Genomic DNA, 11522 nt, shown 5'->3' with positions numbered 1-11522 from the left:
GGATTATAGGAATAGGAATGCAAATAAGGGAATGAATCCTTGAAATTGGGTAACAACTCATTCTCATGTACCTCCCCTTCAATGAGTCATTACCCTATTTTCATCAATCAAAATATTTCCTTAAAGGGGCAGCCCAGTGCACGAAGCTCCCACCATGCGAGGTCCCGGGGAAGGATCCATTGTACGCAGCCTTACCCTGCTTTTTGCAAGAGGCTGTTTCCAGGATTCGAACCCGTGACCTTTTGGTCACATGGCAACAACTTTACCGTTGCGCCAAGGCTCCCCTTCAATCAAAATATTTCCTTATTCCAAAAATACCCTTGACTTAAAACTAAAATTTTCTCCATTAATACCAAATATCAAAATATATATATTTATTTTTTCTTTCATATCACTTCTCTCTCCTTGTTCTCTCTCATCATATTTTCTGTTCATCATTTTATCACACACTTTCTCTCTCCTTAATCTCTCCTATCACACTCTCTTTCCTCTTTTTTTCTCATTACACTTTCTCTCTCATCATACTTTCTCTCTCCTCAATCTCTTCCATCACACTCTCTTCCTTCTTTTTCTCTCATCATACTTTCTCTATCCTCAATCTCTCTCATCATACTATCTTTTTCTCTTTTTTTCTTATCACACTTTCGTTCTCATCACACTTTCTCTCTCCTCAATCTCTCTTGTCACACTCCCTTTTTTTTCCTCAACACACTTTCTCTCTCATCATATTTTCTCTCTCCTCAATCTCTCCCATCACACTCACTGCTCTCTTTTTTCCTCATCATACTTTCTCTCTCATCATACTTTCTCTCTCATCACACTCTCTCCCCTCATTTTTCTCATTACATTTTCTCTCTCTTCATCCTCTCCCATCATACTTTCTCTCACATCATATTTTCTCTCTCATCTTTTCTCATCATGATCTCTCCTATCACACTCTCTTTTCTCATTTTCTCTCATCACACTTTCTCTCTCTCTTCATTCTTTCTCATCACACTTTCTCTCTCATCAGACTTTCTCCCTCATCATTCTCTTTCATCATATTTTTCTCTCACATTCATCTTTCTCTCACATCCAATTTTTTCTCTTATTTTCCTTTAAGGGTAAAAAGGGAAATTTTGATTTATTCCGATAGAAAATATGCAACTAACCAAACATTGCTTTTAAGAGTGATATTCATGCTCATACCCATTCTCATTCCATAATACAATGATTCCCATTCCGATTCCTATTCCTAGGAAAGAATCAAACGGCCCCTGAGTTGTTAAGTTTAACAAATATAAATAAGTTTATTAGTTGTTTATTTGGGATGACGGTTTAAACATTAAGGAAAGTTTTCTGTGCATACGACGGATGGATTATTAATCCTTTCTCTCCTTTACTTTCTTTAAAATAGTAGAAAGTTGAATTTAAAATTTTTATTTTTATATATTTTCACACACACATATATATATATATATATATAGTTAGTTAGTTAGTTAGTGTATTATTATATATTCTCGAGGTTATAGTGTTACAATAGGGCATCCAAATTATCACACCAAGTATCTACGATTCTATTAATTGATATATATATATATATATATATATAATTTTTATTTGATTTATATTTTTATATTTTTTATTTTTTACAAATAATAACTCCTAAAATTTACAATAAAAAATAAATAAAAAGTACAAACATATAATAAAAAATATTCAAAAAAATAATAAAATTGATTAACAAAATAAAATTGATAAAAAAAACTAGTTAACGAAAAAAATAAAACCAATAAAAAAACAAAACTAAACCAATAAAAGGGTATCAATGTAAATACAAAAATTTAAGATGAGACCGGGAGGGGTGTATTAGGAGGGGTGCGAAAAGTACCTCTCGTTGTCGATAGTCCTACGCAACTGACCCAACATGGGTCCCCTCATGATCACTCGCGAACAACGACATTCCCTCCCGATTTTGTTTATGTCAAACCATTGCTCATGGCCTTGGCTGGTTCGCTTCTACCTCCACCATAGGTTCTCTTATTGGGATTCTAGTTCTCTGTCTCAATAAGCATCCTTCACTTTTTGCATTCGTCACGGCGGTTATTGACCAAGAGGAAGGATTCTTGGAGCTAGGCAGAACCAATGGTAGAGCCAGCCCGGGTGATCTATTCGGACTGATTCCAGGTTGTGAGCAATAGCCGCCAACTCCGACGTCGTTGCCCCGGGCTAATTCCTCTTTTTCTCGTGTTTTCCATTTGTTTTCCATTGTAAATTTGAGATTCGATGTCGTCGGCCTCCGGGCTACAGCCCGGGTAAAACATAACCTGGCTCCGCCCTTGGGCAGAACACACAGGTTGATGAGATGACTGTGGCTCCTTATGTGGGTAGTGATGCAAGTGAAGTGGAAGGTGTGGTAATAAAATAAAAAACTCAACTTACTTCATTCATGAAAAAAAAGTACATATTTATAGGCTTATTGGATAAACATCAATCTCAGATAATCATGACTTTTTATTATTATAATTATTTTATCTCCACGAAACTCTTATTCCTATCATGATTGTCACCTCATCCATTCTATCTCTATCCACTGTCACCTCATTTATTCCATTCTATCTATAATTAAGTTTACTTTTCAACACCCTCTTAAACTTAATTTTGTGACTCCAAGTAAATTCTGCATCTTGATGAAATCTTCAAACTTCAATGACTTTGTAAAGATGTCAACAACTTGATTTTTAGTCTTCACATAGACCAGCTCCACATGTTTGTTATTCACATGTTCGTAAATAGAATGAAAGCGAACATCAATATGCTTACTTCTTTGATGATATACAAGATTTTTCCCCATGCAATTATCGATTTGTTATCGATGTAAATTTGAGTTGCTTCATTTTATTCAAATGTTATCTCCTTTAGCAAGCTTCTTAGCTATATAGCATGACTAACACATGAGGATGTTGCAATGTACTATGCTTCACAAGTGGAAAAAAAACATTAGGTTATTTTTTTGACATCCAAGAAAATGTTGTATCTCCGATGAAGAATGCAAAGCCGGAAGTGCTTCTCTGGTCATCACAATCTCCACCCCGATCACTATTCGAATATCCAACAAGTTGAGAATTATTAGAGTGACAATAAAATAATCCATGATTCAAAACACCTCAGACATAACGAAGGATTCGCTTGGCCGCCTTCCAAGGAGTCTCTTTAGGCTCCTCCATGAACCTGCTCACAAGACTGACTCCATATAATATATCCAGTCGAGTGCAAGTTAGGTACCATAAACTTCCCACCAAGCTTTTGAAACATGTGGGATCAACCATCTTTCATTTGTCACTCTTGGATAGCTTTGTTCCGCAGTCCATCGGTGTGTTAATTGGATTACAATCATCCATTCTAAATCTTTTGAGGACCTCCTTTGCATATTGTTCTTGAGTCATAAATATGTCATTAACTCCTTGTTTCACCTCCAAGCCGATAAAGTAGGACATAAGTCCCATATCGGTCATATCAAATGCTTTTGTCATAACTTAAAATATTCTATCATTTGAGATGAACTTTCTGTCAAGATTAGATCATCTACATATAATGATACCAATAAGATGTTATCATTATCTGCTTTTACATAAAGAGTATGCACATAAGGGCATTGCATTAAGCCATTTTCTTTGAAGTATGTATCAATTCTTGAATTCCATGCTCTTGGTACTTGCTTCAAGCCATAGAGAGCTTTCTTCAACTTCAACACCTTTCTTTCTTGCCCCTCTTGATGTAGCCAGCTGGTTATTCAACATATATTTCTTCTTCTAAGTAGCCATTAAGAAATGTTTATTTGACATCAAGTTGAAATATTTGACACTTTAGTTGAGCGGCTAAAGAGATTATCAACCTTATAGTCTCCAGTCGGGCAACGAGAGCAAACACTTCTTCGTAATCAATGTCAGCCTTTTGTTTGTAGTCTTTTGCCATAAGTCGCACTTTGTACTTTTCTATTTCTCCTTGAGTATTTTTTTTTTACTTTATAAACCCACTTCACACCAATGGGTTTGTGGCCATCGGGCAAAGTAGTAAGATATCAAGTTTCATTCTTCTCAATTGCCTTCATCTCTTTATCCATGGCTTTCTTCCATTTGTTATATTTAATAGCTTCTTCAAAAGATACAATCTCTTCATTATCATAAAGACAAATGAGATTAAGTGGAGTTGTCACCTCATATAATTCTTGAAGATTCTTTGTCTTTGTGGTGGAGGATTTTCTTCATCCAAGGATGATGAAGAAGTAGGCGACGGTGGTAGAGTTGGTTCTTTCTCCTTCACTTGTTCTTCTTCTTGAATCATCACCATATTAGTGCTCTAATTCCAAGTACCATTTTCTTGAAATTCAACATCTCTACTTATGATAACCATTCTATTCATTGGATTGTAGAGTCTGTAAGCCTTCGATCTTGCATCATAGCCAATGAAAATGCAAGGTAAGCTTTTGTCATCAAACTTCGTTCTTCTTTGATTCGGAATGTGTGCATAGGTCATACACCCCAAAATCTTCAAATGAGATACACATAGCTTGTATCCGGTCCATGCTTCTTGAGGTGTAATTCCTTCTAGATTCCTTGTAGGAGATCTATTTAGCAAATACACCGCACAATTTACGGCTTTGGCCCAAAATTCTTTAGGCACTTCTTTCGTTTTTAGGATACTTCGAACCATATCAAGAATAGTTCGGTTCTTCCTTTCAGCAACTTCGTTTTGTTGAGGGGAGTAAGATGTGGTTAAAGGCCTCTAGATGCCATGATTTTTGTAGAATTTTTCAAATTCTTTTGAGGTGAATTCACCACCACGATTTGACCGTATTGCCTTGATAATATAGTCGGATTGATTTTCTACCAATCCTTTGAATTCCTTGAACTTCTCAAAAGCATCGTCTTTATTCATCAAAAGATCGACCCAAGTTTTTCTGCTGAAATCATCAATAAAGATTAGAAAATATCGACGACCTCCAAAGGAGGTCGGAGTGATTGGCCCACATATGTCTGTATAAATGAGTTCAAGAGACTTCTTAGCTCGGGTGGGCGATTCATTCAGAAAACTTGTTATAGGGTGTTTGCCAAGAACATACTCTTCACAAATATCATCTTGAGCATTAATAATAGGAAGACTATTCACCATTCCTTTGCTTGAGAGAAGCTTTAGAGCTCTGAAGTTCACATGCCCGTACCTTATATGGCATAGCCATGTACTATTCTTTATGCATGTACTTAAACATTTTGCAGTAACATGCTTAATATCAAAAGAAAACATCTTATTTTTAAACATAGGAATATGAGCAATAAGTTTACTTTACTTTCTTAAACGAAAACTACCATCTTTTAGTTGCATATTAAAACCTTTCTCAAGGAATTGTCCAAGACTAATAATATTTGTTTTCATGTCGGACACATAATAAACATTGGTGATGTATGTGTGAGCTTCATCTTTAAGTTTGATGAGAATCTTACCAACGTCTCTTACTTAGATTTTGGATGCGTCTCCAAACGAGACTTGTCCATTCACTGTTTCATCCAACTTGGCAAACATATCTTTACACCCGCACATATGATTGCTTGCCCCAGAGTCTAAATACCACAAATTCTTGGTTGTAGAATTTTCATCCTTTCTTGCTAGCAAAACTATATCATTGTCATTACCTTCTTTTGATGCGTAATTATCATTCCCTTACACATTGTTAGAGCGGCATTCCGTTGCATAATGTCCAAATTTGTTGCAAGTATAACATCTTACATTTCTTTTGTCATACCTGTGGTCTCTACCTTGATTGTTGTCTATACTTCTTCCTCGACCTTGAGCAGAGCTTCTGCCACGACCTCTACCTAGGTCATGTCCACGGAAGTCGCCATGGCCACCGTCGTTTTCTTGCGAACCTTTGGTTTTTGACTCTTCTTTCTGGTCAATAATCGTGAGCTTGGTTTGTAGAGCCTGCTCCATATGCTCTCTCCATCTTCTTTGCATTCTTGCATTATGAGCTTGTAGAGAGCTTAATAGTTCTTGCACCTTCATTTCTTTCACATCTTTTGATTCTTTTATGGCTACAACTACATAGTCATACCTTGGCTCCAACGAGCGTAGAATTTTCTCTACGACGCGACTATCTTCAATGTTGTCACTATTTCTTCTCAATTGGTTGACAATAACCAATACCCTTGTAAAGTGGTCTGATACACTTTCAGACTCTTTCATCTCCAACGATTCAAATTCTCCTCTCAGGATTTGAAGGCGAATACTTTTTGTTCTTTCATCACTTTTGTATGCTACTTGTAGGATATCTCATGCCTTTTTGGAAGTTGTAACTTTGGCTACTTTCTCAAAAGTAGCTTCATCAAGAGCTTTATAGATAAAGAAAAGAGTTTTTTTTTTTTTTATCTTTTCTCTTTTGTTCAGCCATTACCATCCTCTGTGCCTACGTTTGGTCGACTCATTCTTGAGGCGCTTTATAGCCTCTTTCAATAATATCCCACGAGCCTTCGTTCTCCAGTAAGACACTCATTTGGATACTCCAATTACCATACTTCAAATCAGCAAGACGAAGGATAGGAAGCATCTGTTGGTTGCTATGCGGAATATCATACCGGTTCCCTTGTACAAAAATTTTGTACAAGTCCTGAACCTTTACTAACAACCTATTGTGTTCTTTAGAAATTAAATTAGAAATCACAAACGAAACTTAACATTATTGATTCAAAATTTAACTTATCTGTTCTTAGAGGTTTAGACTTGGATCGCAAACGATGCTTAACATTATTGATCCAAATCTACCCATGTTACAAATTCAATTAAATATTAATTTCTAAAATTGACTTCTAGGACTGCATGGCGAGGCACTAGGCCTTCTTGGATATGAGATCATCCACCACCGCCTAGACAAAGCCTTTTAAAGAAATTTAATATTTAATTTCCTTATATAACCCTAGGTTTAACCAAAAAGAACAATCGAATCACAAATTCGAAAAACAAAAAAAAACACAGACTCGAATCACAAATTTGAAACCTAGAATCATATGCCTCTTGTGTTTGATATTGCAAAAACTATACAAAGAAAACTAGTATGATGCGGAAAATAATTACTAGTTATACCTTTCTTTATAAGCAACAACCTCTTGATCTTCTATTGTATTCCTCTTCTTATCTCGGACGTTGTGTGGGCAACGATCTACCTAGATGAAAATCCATCAAGCCTCCTTCTTCCTTCTTCCAAGTTTCGGCCAAGCACCTTTCTCCAAGAGATAGCAATTCTCGGCCACCAACCAAGCTCCAAGGGATGCAAGAGCAAAACCTCCTTTCTCTCCTTCTCCAAGCAAAATCCGACCACCACAAGAGCTCCAAGAGATGTTGAGGTTCGACCACAAGAAGAAGAGAGGAGAAGAGAATAGGGTCAGCCACATCAAGGAAGAAAAGAGATAGGAATAATAAAATATATATTGTAAGGTGAGACACCTCTACCCTCTCTTTTATATTACTTGATCTTGGCAAATAAGAAAATTTAATTATAATTAAAATCTCCTTCTATTCCTTGCTATTGGTTAATAAGGAAAATTTAATTAAAAATTACTTTTAACTCATGTTATGGCCGGCCACACCATCATGCTCCAAATAAGACAAGTTTTAAACACAAAATTAAAACTCCCTTATTTGTTTCCAGAAATTTTTAAAATAAAAATTTCTCTAATAATTTTTCCCTTCATGGTTGGTTATAAAAAAAATTATAAATTAAAATCTCTCTATTAAAACATGTGGATGATTTCCAAAAAGGAAAGTTATCTTTAAAATTAAAATCTTCCTCTTAATCTACAAATAAGGAAAGATATCAAATCTTTTCTTAATCTTTTGTAGAAATTATAATAGGAAAGATTTAATTTTAAAACTCTCTTTTATATCATCAAGATGGTTACAAAAAAGGAAAGTTTTATCAAAAATTAAAAATTTCCTTTTAACTACAAATAAGGAAAGATATCAAACCTTTCACTTAATCTTTTGTAGAAAGCTATAAAATGAACTATTTAAATTTTAAACTCTCTTTTAAAATCATGGTATCCACATATGAAAAGATTTTAAATAAAATCCTTTTTATTCTTTACATGATCGGCTACACCAAGCTTGGGCTCCAAGCTAGGGTTGGCCACCTATACTTGACTCAACCTATGGCTTGGTCGCCCCAAGCTTGGGCTCCAAGCTAGGCTTGGCCGGCCACCTTAAGATGGGTAAGAAGGTGGGTATGGGTGGGTATAACACTTTATAAATAAGATGCTACGATAGGGACCGAGAGGAGAAATTGGTTTTGGTCTCTCGATGAACTTGAGCTTCCCGTGTTCGCACCGAACACCAAACTTAATTTCATCAATAATAATAATTCATACCACTAAAGAATTATTATTGAACTACCGCACCAATCCCAAATTACATTTTGGGCTCCTTCTTATCATGAGTGTATTAATATCCCTGTGTTTAAGATATCGAATGTCCACTAATTAAATGAGTTACTGCTAACTCACTTAATTAATATCTAGATCCAAGAGTAGTACCACTCAACCTTATCGTCATGTCGGACTAAGTTCACCTGTAGGGTTTACATGACAATCCTTATGAGCTCTTCTTGGGATATTATCAACCTAGATTCCGAGGACACAATTTCCTTCTATAATCAACAACACACACTATAAATAATATCATTTCCCAACTTATCGAGCCTCTTGATTTATCGAGCTAAATCTCACAATTTGATAAGTCAAAGAAATAAATACTAAGTACACGTGCTTGTTACTATATCGGGATTAGGAGCACACACTTCTATAATAACAAAGGTCTAGTTCTTTTATTAAGTCAGCATAAAAATAACTTACCTTAAATGATCCTGCTCAATATACTTAGAGTATACTAGTGTAATTATATAATTAAGATAAACTAATACCAAATTATACTACGACTATTCCAATGGTTTATTCCTTTTCATCTTAGTCGTGAGCTATGTTTATAATTTATAAGGAATTGATAACATGATCTTCTGTGTGTGACACCACATACCATGTTATCTACAATATAAATTAATTGGACAACTACACTTAACATATAAATGTAGACATATAATCAATGTGATTCTTTATTTCAAAATAAATATTTACAAAAAACTAGGCTTTTAGTATATACTCTAACAACATCGACATGGCTCTAATACCACTTTATTGGAAAAAAGAATTATGGGAGAATGATGTGGATATGGCTTAGGGCAGAAGAGTAATTAAAGGAAAGAGGAAGGGCAAGATGTTCTTTTCATTGAATAGGGTTTTAAGGAGGAAGTGGGAGCATTGTAGAGGGAGGCTGCTTCGGGGTTTTTCTGTCGTCGCCGAGGGACTTCACGAGGATTCCGATCCTCGTCGGCGTCGGGGACTGTTCCTCTCTTTCTCTTCTCCTCGACGCCATCTCCCCCTCCCCTTCTAGTTTTTTCGCTGGTAGCCACCCAGAACGGACATGTTTCTATCGTCGTCGCCCTCTCCAGTGTCGCCGAGGACGCCTACACAACCGTCGCCACCAGGAAGCTTGGGGGTTGGCTGGTTTTCTTCTCCCCAGTCACCACGAAGCAAGAGATGCATAACCGTCACCGCTTTCTTTCTTGTCACCGGCGAGCCACCTCCCTCCTCTCTCCTCCTTCTCCCGTCGGCAGCAACCTCTAGCCGCCACCACCCCCTCTTCTCCATGCTATCGCAACCAAGGAGACGACCAGCAGCCTTCTCTCCTCTCCCTGGCCAACGTCGCTGGACTCGCGCCGCTATCGGTGCCAGGCACGCCTGGCCATATCCCCTTCGTCGTGCTGACACTATCGACACCTTGGCGCCGTAGCCGCTGCCCCCTCCACATGATGGCTGGTTGTTGCCATCTTTGAGAGTCCGGCGCTGCTCCGGAGTGGATTTCTCGTCGTCGTATGATTCCGACCTGCAGGGCACTATGGTGTCTCCGACCTTCGTGTCGTTATTGTGTTCGGGCATTCATGCCTATCTAGCTTGTGCACTGTGTTCCAGTTTATGTGTTGATCTCGTCTGTGTGTCATGTCCTGGTCTGCGTGCCAAGATCCTATTCCGGCCTGCGCGCCGATGTTTTATCCCGATCTGTGGGCTAGTGTCCTATTCCGGCCTGCGCGCCGATGTCCTATCCCGATCTGTGGGCTAGTGTCCTATTCTGACCTGTGCGCCGATGTCCTATCCCGATCTGTGGGATAGTGTCATATTCCGGCATGCGCGCCGATGTTCTATCCCGATCTACGTGCCAATATTATATCCTGACCTGCGTGCCGGTAGTGTCTCTCGTCCTGCGTGCCGTTATTATCTCCTGACCTGCAGCTTGTCTTCCGGCTTCGTGTCGCGTCCGACTTTACGTCGTCAGATCCAGTTCTTCAGCCGGCTCATAGTTATCTACTCTTCCAAATCACGACAACTCGAGCAGCATCCCATCCGAGGGTGCCCCCTGGGCCAAGGTACGTTTTCCGTATTCATCCCTTATTTATTCCATTATTATATTATTAGCATGTTACTCATATATTCGTTAGATCTGCCTCAAGCCGCGGGGTACCAGGGACCGGGGGGACCCCGTCACTAGCTGCAGGTAGTGTTGACCAAAGGACTTTTGAAGACTTGGTCAACACAGAAGTCATCTCAGCATACCCTCCTCCGGGACATCGTGACTCCGTCAACATTCCATCCACCTCACCTGACTGTCCGTCTGACTCAAATTCCAGACATGATCAAAGAAGAAATAAAAGGATTATAGATAAAAATGTGGAAGAGGAGAAAAATTTTTACGTGAAAGAGGAGAAAAATAAAATAAAAAACTCAATTTACTTTATTCATGAAAAAAATATATATTTATAGACTTATTGGATAAACATATATTATTTCCACAAAACTTTTATTTTTAATCTCATCCATTCTATCTATATTCATTATCATCCCATTTATTCAATTATATTCTATCTATAATTAAATTTACTTTTCAACATAAAAAAAAACATTAAAAAAAAAAAATAAGAACGAAGAAAAGATAAAAGGGAGGTTAAGACGATCGAGGTGTGGATCTAGGAGAGTAAGGAATCTATGTGGAAATAACGTCTTTCGAATGAAAGAAAAAACGAAGGAAAAAAAAAAAGGAGACACCTTCCGCTCCAGTAATCTCCGGGATGATGTGCCCACCTTAATCAAAACCCCTCTCCCATCAACGCTCAATAAGAAATGACGAAGACGAAAATAGACAACAATCAAGTAGATCACGCGCACGTTACTTGAGATGCCGGCAGGTGCTCCCCTCCATTGCCACCTCTTTCGACATCTCATATCTTCTCCTTTGATTCTAAGCTCTCGCTAGCGATAATAAAGGTTCTGCAGGCGGGGTCCGACTGCTGAGTGCGCAGAGACCTCCTTCCGGCGCTTGCAGCGTCGCCTGCTCAAGGTCCATGAAGGTGCCGTGGCTCGCGAGGCTGCTGCCCTGGGTCGGCCGTGCTG

Source organism: Zingiber officinale, chromosome 8A, assembly GCF_018446385.1.
Source record: "Zingiber officinale cultivar Zhangliang chromosome 8A, Zo_v1.1, whole genome shotgun sequence".
Lineage (NCBI taxonomy): Eukaryota > Viridiplantae > Streptophyta > Magnoliopsida > Zingiberales > Zingiberaceae > Zingiber > Zingiber officinale.
The sequence above is the reverse complement of the archived record's forward strand: the minus strand, read 5'-3'. Positions refer to the sequence as shown.